Consider the following 24,093-nt stretch of genomic DNA (forward strand, 5'->3'; position numbering starts at 1 on the left):
GGGCTGGCCCGGGAAGGAGTCTGTGGGCATCGCGGGCACGCTGGGCTCCTCGGAGGGGCAGGAAGTAGCCGGTGGGTCCCCCTCATGGCTCTTCCAGGGTGTATCGGAATGCTTGATGTGGAAAATAAATAGCCAAGAAAGAAGACCAGAAGAAAGAAACACACCAAAACAACCTTAGCTGTAGGGGGATTATCAATTTTTTCTTTTCTGCATTTTCTAAATCTAAAGTAATGTTTAACGATGATGGTCATGCATCATTATGTGTGTGTGCATGTGTGTGTGCACGAGAGAGAGAGAGAGAGAGAGAGAGAGAGAGAGAGAGAGAGAGAGAGAGAGAGAGAGAGAGAGAGAGAGAGAGAGAGAGAGAGAGAGAGAGAGAGAGAGAGAGAGAGAGAGAGAGGGACAAGTTCCCCAGGAGGAAAAAGTACAAGATGCAATGATGGGTTCTGGGCTCTTCCACAGCAGGTGTTCTTCCACATCATAGTTCTGGTGTTCGTTTTCCTAAAGCACGGTTCTTTATTTTTTATTATTATTATTTTTGATCCTCACCTAAGGATGTGTTTGTTGATTTGAGAGAGAGAGCCAGAGAGACAGAGAGACAGACACAGACAGACATCAGTCAGTTGCCTCCCATGCGCACCCCGACAGGGATCGAACCCACAACCTAGGCATGAGTCTGGACGGGGGATCGAACCCGCCATGTTTTGGTGCGTGGGATGACGCTCTAACCGACTGGGCCACCTGGCCAGGGCTACAGCAATGTTCTTCAGAAGCGTTCCTAAACAGTCTGTCGTTTAGAACAATAGTCTCGGGGTGTATTCTGGGAAAAGAATTACTTCAGGGTTAGATGAGTTTGGGGAATGGCCATCTGTTAGTGAATCCTTTGTTTGTTTATTTAATAAACATTGAGACTCGACCACGTTTGAGACAACATTCAAGACACGGGATGGTTAAGAAGACACGATCTTCGCCTTCCTGGTGTGCTGTGCTCTCCGTGTAGACGGGAAAGCAGAGCACACAGAGGTGGGGCCACTGCGGGCACCACAGTGACACGCGGACCGTCACCCTCTGCAGTGACAGAGCAAGGGCTCTGGGACATCCTGTGGTCAAGAGATTGGCTTAACCTCTCTCAGTCCCACATTGCCAAACCTTTCCACGCAACACGTTCTGACCTCTTGCAAAGCAGCCCCAGTCCGCACTTGGGGAAATACTGCCCTTTAGCCAACCAATAGCGCGGTCAAGGTTGACCATCAGCTTCCCTAACGCTATTGCCAGGAAGCCCTAGTCACGGCGGGTCGGGGGTTGGGGGGGGGGTTGGGACCGCATCGGTCTTTTGCATAAATGAGGCAGGGCCGCTGGGAAAACTCCCCATTTCCCCTTCCTTCCCCTTTCATCCTCACGTGGTTGGTACGTTGGATTTACACGGCAGAGGTCACACCCTCCTGTGCCAGCTGCAGCGAAAGGTCGGACTTGGAGAACAAGGGGCGGATGAAGCTGGGAGCGAGACTGAGACCCACAGGAGGTGCCAGTGAAAGACGACAAGTGACACGGGGAGGGGTCACATGTAGGGAAAAGGAGGAGGGGCCTGGATATTCCGGGAATGCCCGCATCACAGCGCTGCGCTCCCTGGCAGGGGGCTGCTGTCTGCACTCAGAACAGAGCCCACACTCGCCGCCTGGCGTCCTCGGCCCCACAGGGATGGGTCCGCCTAACCTTGGGTGTCATCTTGGGTTCCGTCCCACTAGGCTCCTGCCACACTCGCCTTTCTGGTCTGGGACCCGCCGGGCTCCCTGGGGCGGCGGCCACACACCCTTGGCCCAGTGTCTGCTCCTTGGTCACTCACCCCAGGTCGCCCCTTTCCTGTCCCCTCCCTTGAAGGCACCGCCCGGTCACTAACGCTCAGGACACTGCCCTTTCCTCCTTGGAGCCGTCGGAGTGGGCTGGCACTCTCGTTTCCTGCCTGTTCCCTGCTACGCCACCTTGGGGGCAGGGCTCAGTTCTGTTCTGTCCCCTTTGGAGAGTTGGGCTCCGCAGTGCCAGCCTGGTGACAAACAGGCTGTGAAACGTCGGGTGGGCGAATGAGCGGTTGGTTGGCTCACACTGGGCTGCCGGGAGGCTTAAGTGGTTGGCACGGAATAGGCGATTATGGAGTACCTGTTCATTCATTCCCAGATCTCCATTACTTGTGGGCTCATGCTAGATTCCCCCCTCTGTCACCAGGGGCTCTGAGGAGATGCTGAAACCCAGAGGAGGGTCAGGGCTGCTGGCGGCCCGTGACTCAGAGCCCGGTCTCTCGGGGGAGATGCGGTGGGTGGGCTGGAGGGCGCTCGAGGGAAGCCCTGAGCGGAGGCGTCCAGGGAGACTGGAACAATCTAGAAAGAAGACTCGGTGGGTCAGGCAGCCTCTCCAGCTCCTGACATCCTGTTGTTCTAGCACCACAGTGTGAGAGCCAGGCGCCGTGGGCAGACACTCTGGTTCAGTCCATCTCCTTCAGAAGGGGAATTAATTTGAGGCCTGAGAGGTGAAGGGTCTTCCTCCTCACCCCCCGGTCAGGACCAAGGACCTCCCCCAGCCTCGACACCCACGTCTGGGCAGCCCACAAGACCCCCTTCATTGCTCGGCGTCCAGAGACATCTCCTAAGTGCCCTTCCCTGGACACCAGCCGTGCTCACAGCGTTGCATCGTTTACCGTTGCCCCCTAAAAGAAAAGGAAAGGTCCCCTTGCATCTCACCACAACCCCTTTGAGCTGCAGGGCAGGGATATCTCACAACACATCTGTGGTCTCACGGGCGGACGCCTGTGCGCGGACCGCTGACAGAGAGAAGGAAATTGTTCTATTTTTATACTTCCCGTAAGGCTGGGAGACAAAAGCCACCCTGGGGTGTAGTTTTAAAGGCTACAAGGAAGTCAATTTCGAGGGAAAGAAAGCTTCTCCGGTTGATGCAAGTGGAATGGACGCCAATGATTTCATTTCAGAAATCACTGTATTCTGCAGGGTGCGGGTTGGCCCCGGTAACTGAGTTCAGCACACAGGCACCCGGGACGAGGAGAGCCAGGGAGGCTGCGACCATGACAGGGCCTGTCAGAGCCACCGAGGCCACAGCCTGCTTTCAGGTGTGCGCACGTGCTCACCCTCCCGAGTTCCCCGCCGGATCGCGGGCGCCTATTTGAAGTGTACTGCTGGCGCCCGGCGCCGGTCCAGTTTTCCCAGAATCTTTCCTGAGCTCAGTGGCTGGGCCCCACCTCCCATCGCCATCCGAAGCCTTGTCTACCATTTTCATCTGCAGAGACTTTCCAGAAGCATTCTTTAGGTTCCGTGTCTGCCCCTCTGAAAGGAGGCTCTGCCCGGGGCGGACGCTGGACGGTCCAGCGTTATCCCGACAGCCTGTTTTCTGGGGTCCAAACATCTGCAGACTCTTTTTAAAACCTCAGACTCTTGGCCTGAGCAGACATCTCGCAAAGGGTTTGCCAAAGGCTTTTAAATGTTAGTTGTGGCTAACGCAAAGCGGGGCTAGCCAGGAAATAGTTGTTGAATGATAACATTGGAACATCAGTTAATGGAGTGAGCGCCCTCAGCCTCTGTGACCTGCTGTGTGCCGTGACCTTGACCTCTGTGACCTGCCGTGTGTTGTGGCCTTGGCCCAACATTTCCCACCTTTTTTTAAAGATGTAGGGGTTCTTCACTTAAGACAGTAAGTTGAATGTATTTTTAAATGAAGAAGTGCCTTTCTTTCCATTTTTATATTTGAATTCTTAACACTGATTCTCAAAGAAGATACAAAATGAAGGCAATTTTGGAATTGTGTGGAGCTCTCTGGTTCTTAAGTAAGAGGAGGTTGGGCCCCTTCCCCGCTCAGGGGGTCATTTTGCTCCCCGCATGATCACCTCCAGATCAAAGTTGCAGAAAAATATTCCAAAATATCCCCAACTTAGTGATGCCTTTAAAAGTACATTTCTTTTCCTAATGTAGTCATTATGTCTTCTGTCTGTTTAGAAGGGAAATCTGAATTTGTATTATTAAAAGTCACTTCCAAGAAAATATTTGAAAGAAATAATACTGTAGAAAAATCAAAGCAAATCCTATAAATGTAGTATTTTACAGGTACTATTTTGGGTTGCATAAAGTCTAAAACTACAATACATATGAAGAATGTATTCTAATGTAAGCACCATATTTTGTCAAATTAGTTGACAAAATTAAATTTTAAGAAACGATGATTTTTCCGATTTCAATGTGATGTATGCACGAAGAGGCAGTGTGGTCTGATGGGTAGGGGTGCTCCGGGGTCAGAAATCTCCCTCAGATCCCTGGCTCCCCACTGACAGCGGTGGAGCCACGAGTGGGTTGCTTATTCCCACTCTCCCTTGTTCTTCCCATCCGTAAAATGGGGACATTTGCCATCTAAGTAAAATGGCTGTTGTGAGGAGCAAATGAATTCATACACATCATTAAACACTTAGAGCTGTGCTTTGCACAAAGTAAGTGCCCAATTAACTCTGTGGACATTTGGCAAGTTGGAAAGGCAAGAAAGAGAAAGGAAAAGTCTCTCATTTCCACCATTCACAGAAACCGCTCAGAGGGTTTTAGCATTTTATTTTCAGTCTTTCTCTATTTGTTATACAATGTGTTTGAGAGTGTACCATTTATAAAAATGCTGTTTAAATTATTTGTAAATGTTCTATGACCTTTCCATAGTTTTCTTAACTGTTTTCCTGTTGTTGGATACTTAGGTGGTTTCCAAAAACGTCAAAAGACATTTATTTAATTAATTTTTTAATTCTCACCCGAAGTCATGCTGATTAATTTTAGAGAGAGGGGAAGGGAGGGAGAGAAGCAATGATGTGAGAGAAACATTGATGAGAGAAACATTGATTGGTTGCCTCTCATATATGCCCCAATTGGGGACAAACCTAGGTACGTGCCCTGACTGGGAACAGAACCTGTGACCTTTTGGTTTTCAAAAGGACACCTGAGCAAGGGTAACATCAAAACACTTTTAAAGAACACTTCAAGCCCTGGCTGGCGTAGCTCAGTGGATTGAGTGCAGGCTGCGTACCAAAGTGTCGCAGGTTCGATTCCCAGTCAGGGCACATGCCTGGGTTGCAGGCCACGACCCCCAGCAACCGCACACTGATGTTTCTCTCTCTCTCTCTCTCTTTCTCCCTCCCTTCCCTCTCTAAAAATAAATAAATAAAATCTTAAAAAAAAACCACTTTGTTCTATCCTAATTATATGGAGCTCTCTTTGGACCATAGAGCTATTTTCCCCTCTCTGTTAGTAAAGTAAGATGCATTTTGGGAAAGCTTCTAGTACACGACAAATTAGATACAGGATGTTTGAAACATGATGGGAATGAAGTTTTTTTTTGTCTGCATGTTGGGAAAAAAAGCGATCAGGTATGAGAAATAATAACATAGTGATACAATACATTCAGCATTGACATGTTCTTAGGGCGAATCTCAATGACTTTAACTCAGACTTCACACCAACTCAAAAGGTAGTTCTATCATCATCTCTGTTTAACAGATGAGAAAACTGAGCTCAGAAAGGTTAATGGCTTTTCCATTCCCCACAGTCGCTGCCCTTGTAATTTGCAGGGACGGGATCAGAACACAGGAGAACTGCCTCCAGTAACGGTGTTGTCAGCCACTGCATTTACACTGTCCTGTCATGTAGGGTGTTTATGCTGGGTGTGCAATCGCGAATGTTCTATCACTGCTTTCCTCTCCTTATTCTTTATTAGGAAGACAACAGAACAAGTCCATTTTGGTAAACGGATACCTTTTTTTCTGAATATGATGGCCACCCCTGAGACGGGCTTGCACGTACGGACCCATGTGGGCATCGGGTGCCTGCACTCCAGCTTTGAACCGGGCCAGCATGTCAGTGGCTTCCTACCCTTTTAAAACTGGGATTGTGGTGTAACTTTGGAGGGAATGACTACATTGTTTTTCAAATAGGCTTCTTCTTTTTCTTCTTCTTCTTTTTTTGACTTTACAGGCCAGGACTGTTTCATGGTTTACATCTGTTGCGAAGCATGCACACAGCTGGGAAAAAATGGAGCTTCGGCTGTTTTTTCTGCGTAGGTGTTCCCCAACCCGCCACTCGAGGACACATTCGAGCATCAGTCACACTTCCCGTGTTTCTGCCGTGTTTCTGCCCTTCTCCAAATCACGCCAGGAATGGATGTCCACCCAGCATCCACTCACCCTCCCGGGGGCTGTGGGAGAGGTCCATGAGGGAAGAGAATCCCCTGTGCAGACATGGAAAGGGAGTTTTCCTGGGGGAAAAGAGCCTCAGTTTTTCATTTACAGAACTTGGCTCCTCCCAGAGTAGAGATCCCCGGAGTGTCAGAAAACAAAGACACAGAATTTCCCGGGGACTGACTGGTCCGACACGGCGCGAGGGCGGACCAGGCTCTCTCCTTCCGCAGAGCCTGTCGTGAACTTGAGCGTTGCAGGAGGAGGGAGGCTCGATCCTGCTCTCCGTGTTTCGTGGCTCAGCCCCATAAAAAGTGGATCTCGCCCTGGAGAACTGGCCTTTCCTCTTCCGTTCTTCCTTGTAACACCATATCGAGTGACAGTCCTTTCCTTCCCCAAATTGTCAAGGAACTGAATGAGGTTTTTATGATGATGACTCCAGTTAGAGGTCATTTACAAGTTGGAAATGAATAGCCACACATGAACAACCTGAGATGGTCTATTCAATTCTTATGAAAGGCAGGGGTGCCGAATATGCTTTGTTTTATTGAAAAGCCTAGATATTCGTCTTTAAATTTTCAGGTCTCAGGAACATTCTGTTTTAACAGTCTTCCCCTGAAAAAAATACGCAGACTCAAGCAAAATGCCCAGAGCCTGGCTTTTAGAACTTCCTTCCGTAAATTAAACTTTTGCCTACATGGCCCTATTTTATTTTTTCAGGTCTATTTAAACAGAGGCGATAATTACCTGGATTTAAACTGTGATCCGAAGGACAGGAGATCTTTTTACTTGCAAAAGGCAAAATCACGGTTTTGTAAAGTAATAAAGACTCCGGGGGGAAAACAATCACCTTCAATTCATTTACATACGAATGGAGACCGAGTGTAACTTGGAAAGGGCTCCCACTAAATCTCATCAGCAGAAATGGGGGTAAAGCTTAAAATGTTGAATCTTAATAAGATTAGGATTTGTTTGTTCCTGTGGAACCGGCTCCCTTGCAGGCGTTTACCCGCCAACGCTGCAGGCTGCAGGCTGCAGGCTGCAGGCTGCTGGCTGGGCCGGGATGCGCCGTGTGCACGTGGACCCGCCAAGTGCCCTCTGCGGCTCCCAGCGCCGCGCCTGGCCTTGGCGGCTGCCGTGGAGACACAGTTCTTTCCTTACGCGCAGTTTGTTTCTCTGCAGCCCGCCCGAGGCTGCGAGAGGCGCGGATCTCCATCTGATGCCCAGGCTTTTGCTCGTATCCACCCTCTGACGGACGGTGCTTTGGGAGCTCAGGGTCAGCGCTTGCCGGGACAAGGTAGCGGCACCATTTGCCTCGAGCGCCACCACCTGGTCGAAACGGGAACACCTACGCCCGTCGCTGAGGATTATCTTGAAAACGGCGGAGGCGAACTTTCTAGATCTTGTACGATCCCCACGCTTATCCATTTCCTGTGAAGAGTGTTTTCGCTCCTTAATGCAGGTAGCTTTCCTCTGAGTAACTATACATTTGTCTTGCACTAATTTGGCTTTAGAGATACTGACGTGGGAACCATTCTGTACTCTCCACTAAAAATCACATAAATTGTCTTCTTTATAAACGAGCTGGATAGGACACGCTTTGGTGACATAAAAATAGAGTAACAGGGCCAGGCAGGAAATACTCTTTTCTTACTTATTTTCTCAGCATCCTGTCTATGGTGGAGTTGGTCTGCAGTGGGAATGGCTGAGCCCTCCCACTGCTCCCCGACCCACCTGACGGCGGATTTGCCGCACTGATGCCGTAGACCCAGGCGCTGGCCGGACTGGTCTGGAAGGTTCTGAAAAGTGTGCGTCCACCTCAGGGCTCGTGCCTGGGGCTGTGCGTGCACGCGCTCTGTGAGCTAACGGCTCCCAGGTACTGAATGCCCAGAAAATATTGGCATTCTATTCCTAGTTAGTTTTAACCAACTTTTATATTTTTATAATGCACAAGAAACGTGTTGCAGCAGTTGTGTATCATTTACAAACTGGCACTTCAAAAGCTAGTAAGGATGTGTTTGGCTGATAGAAGTTTGTGACCGAAACTCGCATGTCTAAAGGTTCAGGAAACTCAGGCTCTTCTCAACACGGTCCCAGCTGCCAGGGCAAGGCCTGGGAGTGACAGGGAGCCAGGGCTTAGCCAGCCTCTGTGCCAGGTGGGAGGCCAGACTGGGCTCAGAAAGGGCTGTGGGCTGCAACCTGGGACAATAGTTTCACAGCGGGGAGGCTCTCTGGTTCTGAACACACGCAGAAAGGGCGTCAGCTGAGTGTCGGACACCAGGTGGGCTGGGCGTGTGGAGGGTAATAGGCAAACAGCAGCGTGAGCTCCCCTCACAGAGTTCACAGTCAAGTGTAGCTTTCTTTTGCACCGAGAGATTATAGGACGGCTCAAAATAAACAAGGAATGAAATTAAAAGGAAAAGATTTCAAATACCTGAAAGAGACCCCTGAATCTCTTGAAGACCCTGCCTTTGCTTACAGAAGGTGGGCGCCCTTTCTGTAGATGATCCTCATCAATTAAAATGTTAGGAACTTGTGTCATAAGTTGGCATTGTATCTCTTTGAATATATCTTTTTCCAAAGTGGATGGAGAACACACAATCATTCAAGGGCTAAATTGCTATTTTTTAAAGACCATTTTGTTAGGTCTTTAGACAGAGAAACTAAAAGCTCCAAGTTCGAAAAAAAGGGTGAGGGGGAATATTTGAAATGCAGCCCTGGCTTAAGAATAGTGATATAAATTGCTATTCGAGTGACAGCTTTTTTTTTTTAAAGATTTTATTTATTTATTTTTAGAGAGGGAAGGGAGGGAGAAAGAGAGACAGAGAGAGAAACATCAATGTGCAGTTGCTGGGGGCCGTGGCCTGCAACCCAGGCATGTGCCCTGACTGGGAATTGAACCTGCGATGCTTTGGTTTGCAGCCCGCGCTCAATCTACTGAGCTACGCCAGCCAGGGCCAAGTGACAGCTTTGACCGAAACCTAAACCCAGGCACCGTCCCACTCATGTGACCCGAGTCACTGCGGAGGACAGAAATCCCGCCTGGTTTTAAGAGGAAGGCGAAAGACAAAGGCTGGTGCTTCTGGTTTACCCAGGACTCGCTGACAGCTGTCAAGGTTATTGTTTTTATTTTAGATTTAAAAACAGAGGTTTTCCTTTGAGCAGCTGGAGGCCAGAACATTTTTCACTGGTGTGGGATCGTGTCTGTGGCGAGTGGCAAATTCCTCATCGCATGGTCGTGTGGTGGCTGCGCGGGTGAGAAAAATCATGATTTGACCATGATTTGGAAATGTTCTGGCAGGTTCCAAGGGATGCAGTTTCTGGAATCACTTGAAGACATGGCAGATAGTCCTGGATCTGAAACGGAGTCTGTGGGTGGCCGGGATGGGGTGGGGGGTGGAGAAGGGGTGTCTCAGGCTAGGGTATCTCTGCTAGGGGGGTGTCACCTGGTTCCTGATCTATCTTCTATTTCTGAGGAAATGCTATTTGTTATTTCCACCTGGTTTGTCATGAACGTTGGGCCAAGACCCAGCAGATCTGGGCCTTTTTTCCCCCTCACCTGTAAACTCAGAGTTTGGGTGCACCGGGAGGGCAGCAGGACTGAGCTCTGGGGCCCCATCTCCCCTGGGGGGTGAATAGTAGCCAAAGCTTTGTCGGGAGCACCATTTGGAGGCATGAATCACTGGCCTTATTAGCCACATGCACGCTCTCGGACCCCTCAGTCCTGCCCTGCAAACTGGTCCAGCGATGGAGACAGATTTAGGTACGTGCTCATTTACTCTGAAATTTTTTCGACATGCTAAATATTTAAAAGGGTAAGGGCATTGCTAAATAAATCAAGGCCATTGGTTCAATGGAATATTGTGTAGCCATTACAGATTATGTTTTCAAAGAATATTAGCACAACAAATGTTCATGCTATGTTATCAAGGCTGTAAAAAGTAAGAGAAAATGTTGAACTGCGTGATACTAATTTCACGTCGAATAGCTGAGACACACATTTGCATGAAGAAAAATCTGCAATGAAAGCCACCCTGTGTGAACAGTGCCCCTGGGTGACTCCTATAAGGAAAGTCCCTCCCATGGCACCCACGGTGACCTCGCTCCCCTCCTTGAGCCCCGCCTGCCCGGGCCGGTCCCCAGTCCCCGAGCTGCATTATCCGGCCTCCCCCTTTACCGCAACTCAGCCGCATCCCCGGGGCCTTATTCTGCCTCTTCACTGCCCAGTAGCTCCACACCCAACTCTTTAAGGTTTCTGCCTTTCCTGAAAGAGTCCTTGTTCCCCGTCCCTTGCAATAGGCGCTTGCTCTCTGCGTCCTACAGTTTGTTCACCCAGGATAATACAAGGCAGTAGCTTCCTGAAGGTTCCTGGCTCATTTCATCCTGCTGCATTCATTCGTTCGTTCGTTCCAGCAGGACCCCTGGGTGCAGTGACAGCCCAGAGCAGTCACTCCCATCGCGTGTGCCGGGCCCTGCGACAGGCACCGGAAAGCCACGGGGAGGGCAGGGACGGCCTCGTACCTGCGGGGGAAGTGGCTCTCGGTTCCTCTCTCGCTGGGCTGGACCAGGGGTGTGCCCACCCTCACGCTTCTCTGCCTAAATGCTAGTGGGTGGATTTACACGGTTATTCACGGCCAAACATAAAGCAAGCCCCAATGCCTCTCTCCGGCTTCCTGTGGGAAAAAAGAAACCGTGGTGACTCACCCGGCGAAAGAAGGAGCTGCATCTTTCCAAACAACCAGAGTGTGTTTACTTGTTGGTGAGTAAAGTGAGCTGTCCAGGCGGAGTGAAATCGCTCCAGTAAATCACTAAGCAGGTGGACCCACAAAGCCACGTCCGGGGGGTTCCCGAGAGATGCGTCGCTCCCTGGGTGCCAACCCCGGGAAAAGGTCACAGCCTTTCAAAGAGGTGGTTTGAGGGGACCCGTTCCTTTAGAGGTTAAACCCTGGTATTTAAAATAAAATAATACTGGTCCTGGTTCCAGCAAGCCTAAGCCCTCTGTTGTAGGTTTATTCATAGATACTGTCGATTAGAAATGATCATTGGACATTCTTCCAGCTCGGGGCGATGCTTCCTCCACTTCTGAACGGCACGCTGTTCTGTTTGGAACAGCTGCTGTTTCCTTCCCCGGCGCGGAGGAGACGGGGCCGCCCGCCCTGGAGGGGACGAGAGGATACGATCAACAAACGCACCCACGCAGAACTCAGAATGGATGCTTCATCAGACTAGGGAGGGGGTGACTTACAGCTTTGCCGGCTCTGGCTCACCTCTCCGGCCAGGCTGATTATGGGCAGCTAAGCTTAATCAATATGTCAATGGGATTCCAATCAGCAAAAAGGAAAAGCCCCAAAGCCGGTATGAAATGGGCTTTGCAGGTACGAAATAGCCAAATGTTGGTGATGTCATAGGGTTAGCCTAACGCTCCCCCACCAGTCTCTTGCTGGTGTCTCCCCAGCCACCCCAGCTGGAGCGCGCTGACAGGGGCGCCCCGCTGCAGAGCTGGGGGACGACGGGGTGGAGGAGGGAGGGGAGAGGAGCACGCGCTCGCTGGCCGGCCGAGGGGCCCCTCAGAGGCAGGGGACTCAGGAGTCACGTCCAGGCATCACCGCCAGATGCAAAAGGCAGGCCCACAACCTGGGGAAAGTACCACCGCAGGGAGATTCCTTTCCCCGTGAGTGTGATCTTCTGTGGAAACGGGGCTTCTGCAGTTACAGCTGTGCTGGCACGAGACTGTGCTGGCTTACGGGGAGCTCTAACCCAGCACCTCGTGTAAGGACAAGAAGAGGGAGAGTGGGACACAGAGACACAGACACGCAGGAGGTGCCATGTGACCCGAGAGGCAGAGATGGGAGTGAGGGGTCTACAGACCCAGGGACATCAAGGACTGCTGGCCACCACCAGAAGCTGGAAGAGGCAGGGAGGGTCCCCTTCACCGTCCAGAGCCTTCGATGGAGCGGGGCCCTGCGGACACCTCCATCTTAGACCTGGGGGGGATACATTTCTGTTGTTATAAGCCCCCAAGTTCATGGTGACTTGTATGGCAGCCCCAGGAAACAGATACAAGAGGTACCGTGAAAAGCTAGCACAGGTGCTTATCTGAAAGAACTGAGGCTTGCCCCTCGACTTCCAGAAGCTTCTCCTTACTCCTCTTTTCCAGAACCAGCCATGTCTGAAACAAATGTTAATAATGTGGCTTTTTCCATTCCAGAGTGCGGGTGGAAGGCGGTCCAGGTCAAGTGTGATGGAAAAATGTCACAGGGTATTTCAAAGAAAGAAAAGAAAGAAAATATTTCTTTCCTTCCTTCCCCACTTCCTTCCCTTCCTTCCTCTCTCCCTCTCTCTCTCCCTTCCTGAATTTTCCTCGAGGTCCCACTCGCTACCTGCACGTGACTTGTTCACAGGTGTGTTCGACAGACCAGTCGGAAGCAAGTGCATCCAGCTCTCGTTTGGATTCTGGAACAGTCACCGGGTCGCGGCATCTGCGCCTTCGGGGGGGGGGGGGGGGAGAGGGGCAGGGGCACGTGGCGATCCCTTTTCCTCCCCCTCAGGACGCGTCTCTGTTGCTTCATGACAGAATGTTCTGGCGGGGCCGGGCTGGTTTTCTGCCCCTTTCAACACTGTGCCAAGAAGGCGTGAAGAATGGATTCGAACCGGGTCCCAGCTGTTGTGAATTACCGGCTCGCTCTCTCTTTCCTTCAGAAAGCTATTGTTGGATGTTCTTACAAAAAGCAACACTTAGATCTTTCTATACGTCTCCGTCATCTGTGCGAGCCCCTCGAGGGGCACTGGGCCGGGGGAGGGCGAAGTCGTTGCAAAGGACCTCGAGCAGGGGGGAAGCAGCTGGGGGGCGAGGCTGACAGGATGGCCTGGAGTAGACGCCGCCTGGTCGCAGAATTCCTTCAGGGGCCCCTGGGCACGCTGGGGGAGACAGTTCGTAGTCATTCAGAACCGTCCCCAGCATGGCCCCAGCCCCCAAGCATTCTGACAACTAATATCCACCCCTCCGCTCCACTCACCTCTGAAAGTTGCTTGTCGCCCATGCGGCTGGAGGTCCTTGGCCACCCCCTTTGGCGCTGGGAGGGCTGCGGGTGTCCCCCAATGACTGTGGGTGGTGGTGAGTACTCCAGCTCCTCACCCTCGGTGGGGGCAACGTGGCCCCGTGCCAATCCACGTGACGTCCATTGACGGGGGTGCTTGGGGACAGGACGGCTGTCGTACTTCATGAACGTAGCGTCCCGTGTGATGGATGCTGCAGAAACAGTTTCCAAACTCGCCCTCCCTTGAGACAAGCTAAGGAGGCATGCGTGCTCGTCATGTGCAAGCCAGGTCCTCGCTTACTGACGCTGCGATGTTCGTGTGCAGCAGCCAGGCAGCTTGCCAGCAGGTTCTGCTGGAGAGCGTGCCTGGTCCCCAACCCAATGGCCTTGGCCCGGGGACGGGTGGCCCCAGCGAGACCTCATCCGCCTTCAAGCAGAGCGTGCACTCACAACAAGTCGCTTTCCTTGTGCCGGCGACGGTGAGGAGGGTGGCGACTCACGGTGAGTGACTTCCGCAAGAGAAATGTTACGGGGTCGGCAATGGCAGAACGTCCGATGTTGACACGGAGACTCGTCAACCCCCGGGGAACCCGTAGAGGCTCACGTTCTTCCCCAGGCATAAACGAACACCCGGAAACGGGGATCCCCCCGGGTCCCTCCTGGCACGGTGATGACAGCGTGTGTCGCAGACTCGCCAGGCGTGGCCGTGGGCGAATCCAGTCACTCCTCCCTCTGAAATGCCTTCGTCGGGTCGGCTGCACACCCACGCGGCATTTCTTGGGCTTCGTTCCTACGGAGACGTGTCCCCCTCCGGAGAAGGGGGCCGTGCTCGGCTCTGGAGTGTTTCCCGGGGTCCCCACTGCCCCATTAGCGCCTTTAGGTCCCTCGTGGTGTTTCTCCATCTGCATTTTAGGTGAGAGGTTGAGCCAGTTGCTTTCTCGAGCTGCCTTCTTTGAAAAAAACAAAACAAAACAAAACAAATCAGAAATGGCTTTTCGCCTAGCCTCTCCTCAATAGCCCGAGGGCCCCGGGGAGGGGTGTGGAAGGGTGTGCATGTGTTGGTGCACACACTTTTGGTTGACCGTGTGAATGCACATGGAACAGTTACCAGTAAGGACTTAAAGTCAAAGTTTCTACACACTTTGCTTTTTAAAAAAAAATTTTTTTCCAGGTACAGTTGGCATTTGATATTGTTTTGTACTGGTTTCAGGTGCACCGCATGGCGGCTAGGCGATCAGCTGCTTCCCGCAGTGCCCCCCCCCCCGATATTTCCAGCACCCACCTGGCCCCACACACAGTTGTGACGATACCGTTGACCACGTGCCCTGTGCTGTACTTTCCACCCCTGTGACCGCTCAGCAACCGCCAATGGGTGCTTCTCAGTCCTTTGCCTTTTCTGCCCCTCCCCCACCCCCTCCTCCTAGCAACCGTCAGTCTGTTCTCTGTATCTATGAGTGTTTCTGGGTTTTTTTGTTCAGTTATATTGTTCTTTAGATTCCACATATATGTGAAATTGTGTGGTGTTTGTCTTTCTCTGACTAATTTCTTTCACTTAACATAATACCCTCTAGGTCCATCCCTGCTGTTGCAAATGGTAAGAGCTCATCCTTTTTTATGGCCGAGTAATATTCCACCGTGTATATGTACCACCACCTATTTTTAAAATCCCCTAGTCTATTGATGGGCATGTGCACTTTTTACCACGCCCCTTGCTCCCGACAAACACCACCGCGGGGCGGAAAGGGCTCTGCTCTGGGAGCTGGAAGAGGGAGGGCGTGCGGAGGTAGGTGCTGCCCTTGGGCTCGACCTGGGGGGAGGGGGGAGCAGGTGGCAAAGTGGGAGGGTAGGTCGTGTGGCTCTCATTTGCTTTCTGTGTTTCGATCTTTAGGTTGGTTGTGCATAAGGATGCATCGTGCAGCATTGTATTTTTTTTGGGGGGGGGATTTATTTCTCGGCCAGCTCTCACGCAGCACAGGCGGGGAGAACTGCATCGTTGAACCCAACACCACAGCGAACTTTGGGAGGAGAGGTCCAGGGACTGGGAGCTCGTCGGGCTGTGGAGTTTCAGTTTCTAAAATGAAAAAAAAAATGCCCAGGGGATCCCTCGGACCAGTTTTCAGCTTCAGCGTTTTAGCATTCTCTGGCAGGGACCCCTCCTCCACGGTTCTCAGTCTCCTCCTACCTCCCTCAGGTGACGGCCAGGTTAGTGAGGGGCGCCCGGCAGGTGGGAGCGGCCAGCACTGTGAGCGGGGACAGACACTGCCCTCTGCGTTCAGGGTCACATCCCAATCTCTGACTGCACTTGTCCGTGAACTTGGCCACTGCTGAGAAATGAAGTCACTGGCACCTGGGCACACAGGTACCGTGCAATGACTAATGCTTTTCTCACCTCCGCCTATACCCCGCGTCACCGAAGAGGAAGCAGGGAAGGAACGCACATTTGGGAAGGGTGACGCTTTTCTCAAGCAGGCTTTGTTTCGTTTATTTAAAGCTTATACACATATTTTGCGTGGTTTTTATGCTGTGACAACGTTCGGGGAAGGAAGGAAGTTGGAGCGGTGTAAGAACGACTTGGCAGAATTCACGGTACAACGGAGGGGCTGTTTCGGAATCGGGAGAGATCCTGCTAGGTGAGTCAGAATCACGGGGACGAGACAGGTGGCCCTGTGCCTGCATTTTGGGACTTCTTTAAGGAGTCATGAGGTGTGCACACACACACACACACACACACACACACACACCCTCCCCCGAACAGTGCAGGGCGGGGGGGCTCATCCAAGAAGAGGTTGAGAATGGTCTTTGCAGACACAAATTGCATCCCCAGGTAGGGGAGCGGGGAAGAGAGGTGGGAAGGGGTTATTCCCACCACTAACGAGCGGCTGAGTGGTGAGCCCCCCGACCCCGGGGCTCTGCCACTGCCTCTGCCTCTGCCTCCGCCGTCTTGTCTCAGCGAGAGGCACGGGGAATCCTCAGGGGCCCCGGAAGGGACAGCCTGATGTCGAAAGGCAGGGGTGAACTCTGGGGAGGGTGGGTGGCAAGTCAGTCAGTGTCTAGGTGTTTGTATTTCTTTCACCCCCTGCAGTAAACGAATCGAAAGCAGAGACTAAACATTCCATGTCCCAATACGGAGATTCCGGGCGGAGGAGCTGCCCAGGTTGGTAGCTGCCAGCGCCCGCGGTCCAGCCAGTGTCCACGTGGCCCGCTCTCCTTCTCACTAACAGGACCTTCCACGCCCAGCTGGAGAGAGGAGTCCCCCAGGCTCCCGGCCGCGGAGGAAGCCACGGGTGGGCGGAGCTCGGGGCCTGGACAGGTGCCTGCTGGTCTCAGGATGGGCGGGCCCTCTGAGTCGCCTGGCTACGCTTTTCTCTTTTTCCAGCTGGATGGAGGTCATGAGAACCGGGAGCACAGCAGCCAGCTTGTAAGAAGCATGTTTCATGGAAGACACCTGCCAAAGGCTCTTTGCTATCCCGGATGGCCGAAGGAGCCATGGTTTCAGTGAGTCACAGGGTCCCGGGGAGACTGCCTCGAAAGCCAGCCGTTGGTCTGTGACCCCGCTGCCTCTCCTGTGTGGTCCACCTCTGCAGCGTGGGCTCAGGTGATGACCAGACATTCTACTTATGTAATGGGAGTTCTCATTCTTCCGATGGCTCCCAGATGGCAGGCTGGCACATTACCATCGGGCAGAGCTTGTAGTGGAGATGCACAAAAGGCAAGAGCACAGCTGTTAGGTAATCCACAACCATTTCAAGCCCCTTCCTTCCCACCCACTCCCATTATACAGGCTGGAGAAATGATCTTTGTGGCCTCTTTCATGGCCAGGGTGGCCGTGTGTGTCCCAGTTCTGGCCGCTGACACAGAAGCTGAAATCATTGTGGGGAGGGTTCTTGGAGGGGACAGATATAACCGCCTTGTACTCCTCTCCTCCCTGCCATGACTAAGGATGTGATGGTGGGTCTGAGGCAGCCACCTTGCCACCAGGAGTGCGAGGCCACGAGATTTGCAGAAACACTTGTCACGGACACTATTGAGCTGCTGAACGGACACTTAACATCAATTTCTGTAGATTTCTTAAAAAAACTCTCTTTGTCTCCAGCCTCGTACGTAAGTCAGATTTTTTGCTTGTTTGCAGCTCAAAGCATTCCTAACTAACACAATGTGCAAAACAAGACACAGAAAGGTCTAGTGGGATATGAAAAAAAGAATTCAGCTTTCATAATAATCAAAGGAATAAAATGTGGCAAAGATTTTGAAACGATGACCCCACTCAGTGCTTGGGGGCCGTGGCGAGGGAGCTGGCATTAGCCCCCACCGGGGGCACTATAACCCGGCACCGACTTCCTCAAGGACACGGGCGAATGTGTGAGAGCTTCGAAGACTCGCTCCCCTTCGGACAAGTAATTTCCCGCTTGGGGACCCAGCTAAAGGAAATGGCAACAGGAATATAGATTCACATGTGCGGTGAACCAAACTTTGTAAAAAAAAAAGTGTGTCTTCATCGACGTAAACGGCTGGGAAATCATGCAAAAAGGCTAAGGGATGTTCTCTCCTGTTTGGAGTGACATTTTGTGTTTCCTTTTTCAGATTCTTTGAAAAGATCCTCTATTCGCTTGTAAAGTAGGGAAAAGTAACGAAAGCCTTGTAAAAGAATAATGACCGCTGAATGCTGAAGTCTCTGTCCTGGGAATCTACTGCTTTTGTGGAAACGAGCGTGAGGCATCCTCACAGTCTCTGGTTGCAGGTCCACCCTGCACGTATTTATTTATTTTTATTTTTTAAAGATTTTATTCATTTATTTTTAAAGAGGGAAGGGAGGGAGAAAGAGAGGAAGAGAAACACCAATGTGTGGTTGCTGGGGTCTGTGGCCTGCAACCCAGGCATGTGCCCTGGCTGGGAATTGAACCTGCGATGCTTTGGTTCGCAGCCCGTGCTCAATCCACTGAGCTACGCCAGCCAGGGCTCTCACGTGTTTATTTTTTCATTTGGTGCCGAGAGACAGAGTTCGCCCAGCAGAGCCACCATATGAAACTCTGCACACAGTGGCATGTCCTGTTCTACTCAACCTGACAACATGTCTGCAAGATACTCGAGGGTGTTGCTCTCCCCATTTTACTGTCAGGAAAGAGAAGGGAAGGAACCGAGTGTCTTCGGGAAGGTCGGTGCCTGGGAGCGGCGGAGCCCGGGCCTGGGGGCTCTGATTCTCAGCCCTGAGCTCCTACCTCAATGCCAGGATTTCCAGCATTTGTGTGCAGCTGAAACACACACCTAGTGGAGTGACTTCCCCATCAGATCCCTGTCATGGGAAAGAGACGGAGGGGAGAAGCTGGCCTTATGTCCAGACAGGAGGGCGGTGGGGTGTGGGGGTGTGGGGGGAGTCAGGGACAAGCTGCATCAGTTATATACTTTCCGCTGCCTGTTTACACAAACCCTGGGCCCTGCCATCCACCGGCATCTGCAATGGAACCTATGTGCAGACCAGAACATCTATTTTGGAGCTAAGTGCCAAAGCATCTCTGTTGATAACTAACAACATGACACTAAGGTGTTCAGGTCTCCGCGAGGGAGAGGATGTCGAAGAGTCTGGGAACCAAAGCTGTGCGCGATGCAGGTGGCGCGCGGGACCGAGTTTGTGTGAATGGTGAACACAGGTGAGTCAGGTGGCTGTGTTCACGTCCGCTTCTACCCTCTCCACGTATCTACGGTGCCGCGGTCACACTTGTAATCCTGGACACCGACGTCCCTGAGAGATGGGCGTGACTGTGGGTCAGAGTCTTCTCAAACAGCACGGACAGGAGAGAGAGGTTAAACCATCCTCGGCAACGATACAATGTTACCCAGTTTCTAGGGGAGGTGAGAACCGGTGCTACAATGCAGAGCAGGAACGATACAGTCATTGCTAATGATGAGCCACAGTTAACAGGATGCTCTTCACTGGAGCTGTGCTTCCCAGGACGCCGGCAGATTCCTTCTGAAAGCGACTGGTGCAACCAAAGGACGCCCTGTGTGCCAGGGGCTCGGTGCACCGCAGCCCACTTCACACACAGCCCAGCCCAGCCCAGCCCAGCCGGGCGGGGACAGGCCCGGGCTCCTGGACCCCACTCTCGCCCGGGGGGCAGCCCGTGCAAAGCCGCCCCAGACGGATTAGAAGTAAGAGGGTGAGCCTATCACATTTCTTCGTGGACGGCTGCCCGATTTCCACTAAAGCTCATTCAGATTTATTTTACACCCCGGGCACCTGAATCAGTGCTTATTTCTAAGTCGTCAAGGGGTCATTTCAGAAACGAAAATATATGGCTTCTCTGTTTCTGTAGGCCTTTGAGTTGTCTGCTCACCTCCCCATCGGAGTTCCTGCCCCCGCACCCCCACCCCTTCCCCCGGTTCTTAATTTATTACTTTTTACGTATCCGTTAAGTAGCAGATGTTTAAACACTTTTTAATCCGGGAAACTGCTAAGTGTAACGGCCGGGCTTGGCAGGCGGCGGGCGGCCCCGGAGCGCCTGGCCCGGACTGGGCGCGTGTCTGCGTGCGATGCCACCTCCTGGCAGAGGCCCCGGCCCCCCCGTGACCCCTCCAGACGCCTTCCGTCAGGTCTGGGGGAGCTCTTCAGTCGACCGGCCGGTTTGGCTTGAACTAACGGGCGTGGAAGGAAAACACCCACTCCTACCGTCGCTAGGGTAAATGTGTTGCCTGCAGGGAGCTGCCGAATTAAAACAAAGACTTGCATTCTGGATGGAAGAGAGCGGAGGAGGCCAAAGAGCGTGTTTGTCGCCCGGCTCGACTGGGGAAGCGGAGAAGGGGTCGGTTAAGCCGCAGCAGCCGTGCCCGTCCGTCAGCTGGGAGGTGGGCTGTGCCTGTGTCCCGTTGCCCCGATGGAGACAGCGCGTCCAGTCCCGGTGCTGCAGCTGCGCACCGCTCTGCGACGGGGGCGAGGGGCATGTCCGAGTCTGGTTCTAAACTGAGCACGAGCACAATTTGTCGTTGGCTGTGAAGGTCAGAAGGGAGAGGGGGACATCGAGGGCTGGCGGGGAGAAGAGGCACCTCTCCTTCCCCTCCCTCGGCCCCCCTCCCCCAAACAGAGATTCTCTAGTTTATCTCGGCAAAGGATAACTCGATAAACGAATTGGGGTGGGACGGGCGTGCTTCGAGGTCGTGGGTGCTGCCAGCATGGTGTGGAGCTGAACTTTCCAGAAAACGAGCATCAGCTGAGAGTCCCACTGTGTGCGTGTGTCCCCCCGGGGCGGCCTGGGTGGACGTGGCGTGGCGTGGCCTTGGCGGGAGTGACCGGGCGACTGCTTGGGGGGTCGCTGCACCCCCAGCGCCTCCCACACCCACTGCATCACGTTGGTCTTTCAATCCCGCTCCCCCTTTTCACCGGCGACTACCTATTTCCCCCTTAAAAACAGCATTTCATTGATTTTTTTTTCTTTTCTCAAAAATAAGTTACGTTCATGGGGGCAATTTGGGAAGGCACAGGCAAGCGGAAGTGAAGATCTCAAAGTCGCGTCTGTGTTAACCTTCTGTCTGCTCGCTGCCTCTCCGCCCCGGGTTCAATAGGTAACTCTGTGTTCTTTTTCTGTTACTACTTTGCTGAACACGGGCCTACTTTTCTGAGACTTGGATTCCCACAATGCCAACGATTCCCACGGGCTGGCCACCCTCGAGTGGCCCCCAGCCCGGTGCTGACCAGTGGCCTGTCCCGTCCGCACCACCTCCTCCACCTCTGTCCCCTCTTCATTTTCAGCTCTGCCACGGTCTGTTCAGGCTGCCACCGCACGTGCCAGGACTGTGCCAAAGGCCCAGCCGCCCTCCTTGCCTCCATCCCTAGTTTCTCTAGTTCCTGCCCTGCGCTGAAGCCACTGGTCCCTTTAACAGACAAACCTGATCCCATCCCTGGGCTGCCAGATCCACCAGTTGTGCCCCTTGGCCCATAGGTGAAGTTCAAAGTCACGGCCCTGCCTCCCCTGCAGCCCTGACTCCCTCCTCTGGGACCCCACCTGTCAGCTGCGGCCGCTGTGGGTTTTCCCCGGACCTCACACGCTGCTGCCTCTGCCTGGAACACACCTTCCCTCCCCCTCTACACCCCCCCACCCCCGGTGCAGCCTCATCACCCTCCAGGTCTCGGGGTGAATGCCACTTCCGTGATCCCCATGGGGGCATGTTGGGGGCTGCCACCCTGCACCCCAGCTCCCCACCCGCTGATGTCATAAGTTAATGTCGGTTCTGCATCTGCCCTCACTTCTGTGCGTGGGGTCTCCAGTCTGAAGTTCAGAGCCACCGCCAGCTCTGAAAGGGGGCTGGAGGCCCCCTCCTGCCTTTGACCTCTAAGCATTGGAGTGCCTGGGACCACGTTCAGAGGCCTCTTCCCGCCAGCGCTCTTTCCCCAGGTGACAGCATCCTTTCCCACGCCTTTAAATGTCATCGGGGTCCCCGACTGTCAGGGTTTGCTCGGGACTGAGGGCTGTCCTGGAATGTGGGGTTTTGCTGAAATCGGAAAAGTCCCAAGCAAAATGGGGTGACCCTAACGGCTACCCAGTGCTGGCCATTCCACCACGTTATACCTGCAGCCCCAGCTGCCCCCTGAGCCGCAGACACGGGATGTGATGTCTGGCTGGCGTTCCCATTCCGATGTGTCACCAGCGTCTCACAGCTGGAGCGGCCCAGACAAGGTCGGGGCCCCCCACGCCTCAGCCCCCTCACCCCAACCCCTGGGTCCGCCTGACCTCGAGCACGGCCGCCAGCTTGCCTCCTGAGGACCTTCGCGCCTGCCGTTTCTTCCGCAGGGCGCTCCCTTCCCCCCTCTTCCCCGCTGGCCACTGCCCTTCCAGCCTCAGAATTACCTCCTCGGGGAGAGGCCTCCCCCCACCCCCCGCAGCCGCCTCCCCTGCTTTTGCTCTCCGCCGTGTGCTTCTTCGGTCTCTCGCGGCACCGCCTGCAACCGGGAACCACCTTAGGGCCTTAGGGCCGGCACTGCTTGTCTGCGTCCCTCTGTCTCCCTCCGCCCACCCTCCCTGGCCGTGAGCAGTCTCTCCCGCCCGAATCCTGGACAGGGCCCCGAGCGAGCTGTCAGGCCGCGGAAAGGGCAGAGGAGGCACCATGCACGGTCACTAAGGGAAAGGAGCATCGTCCCTCACACCTGGCTCAGCGCTTGGCCCTGAACACCTCCCTCCTGTAGCCCTGGTGCCAGGATAGCTTCTCTGGCTCTCTCAGGGTCTGCCGGTGGCCGGAGGACCCCAAGGTGCTCCTGGGAGTCCGAATGGATAAAGATGCATATGTCAGTTAGGCCAGAGCCCCGCACAGGGGGTCTGGACATTGACTGTCAGCGTCTCCAGGTTCCAGAGGTGGACCAGGCCCCTGCGTGGTGCCCCTCCACAGGCTCGGAGCCCGCTGCGCTGAGACAGAGGTGGGAGGGGCGGCCTGGGGAGGGCACACTGGTGCTCCCACTCCGGGGAGTGCGTGGGGGGCAGGGAAGGGCCCCCTCTTCCCGTGGGTGACACTGGAGAGAAATCTCCTCTCTCTCGTTCAGTTCTTGTAACCGAGGGGTCGCCAGAGCTGCAGCGTAGCTACCCCTGAGGGCCAGGCTCTGTGAAGAGGCCGGCTGGCATGCGGCGGGGCACCGGGGCTCTCTGGGGCTCAGGCACCATCCTACGTGGGAGACCTCCTGCTGGTTAAAGTGCGTGTGCCAAGAGGACTGGCATCTATAAGGGTCTGTTTTACAAAGAAAGAAAAAAAAGGACTTTGTAAGCGCCTTTCTGTGGCATTTCCACAAGACGGCAATGCTCTGTCTGATCCGAGCAGTGCAGGGTAGCTCCTCGTCTGAAATGACGAGGAGTGTAGGGAAACGCTGTCTGTCCGACTCCCTCAAAACGTGACTTTCCAAGTGTTTAGGGCTTACCTCTGCCAACTGGCTTGCCTGCCCAGAGTCTCCTCCCAGAACTGGGGGGTGGGGGCGGGGGATCCCTCCCTCGTTCCCATTTGTCTGGGCGTGGGAACCTGGGGAGCGGGCCAGCGGGTCCTGTTCACCCCGAGAGCAAGCTCTCTCAGCGAGCCAGCCACGGGGTCCAGCCCAGAGGAGCATCTGGATGGATGAAGTGGTTTATTTTTAAAAATATTTTATTTATTTATTTTTAGACAGAGGGGAAAGGAGGGAGAAAGAGAGGGAGAGAATCATCAATGTGTGAGAGATGCATTGATTGGTTGTTGTCTCTTGCCCTTAGCTAGGGACCTGGCCCACAACCCAGGCACGCGCCCCGACTGGGAATTGAACCGGCGACCTTTCAGTTCGCAGGCCAGCACTCAATCCACTGAGTCACACCAGCCAGGGCCAAATCATTGATTATTCACCCTCAGTGACACGTGATGGTCATTTGGTGCTGCAGACAGGAGCAGACAGATAAGTAGCCCTTTCAGAAAGGTGTTTTTATGCAGCTCAGAATCACCTCAGGTGTCCTGAGCTAATTTCTAGGCAAGCAATAGCATATTGGATGTAGAGAGGCCATTTTTTTTCTTAGACTTCCAGCAGCAGGGTGTTGCACTAGATGTATTTTTTAAATCGCGCAGAGCACAGAAAGAGAAGCATCCTGTCATGCTCATCGATGATGGTTTAATGCAAACAGATTGGAAGCTTCCTGGATTTTTGATGCCTCATGGCCTCATAGGGAAGTGGGGAGATGTCCCCAGTGGGGCAGCCCACTCATCACTCTCATAGGTGAGCAATCCTCTCACGCGTTAGCCAAACACCACCTATGCACAGGCCTTGCTGCTAAGAAAAGGAAGAAGAACAGAGCAAAATCCAATGGGACCCTGGCTGGGTAGCTCGGTTGGTTAGAGTGTTGTCCCAATACGCCAGGGGTGCTGGTT

Source organism: Phyllostomus hastatus, unplaced genomic scaffold, assembly GCF_019186645.2.
Source record: "Phyllostomus hastatus isolate PE091 unplaced genomic scaffold, TTU_PhHast_1.1 phas_contig_948, whole genome shotgun sequence".
Taxonomy (NCBI): Eukaryota; Metazoa; Chordata; class Mammalia; order Chiroptera; family Phyllostomidae; genus Phyllostomus; species Phyllostomus hastatus.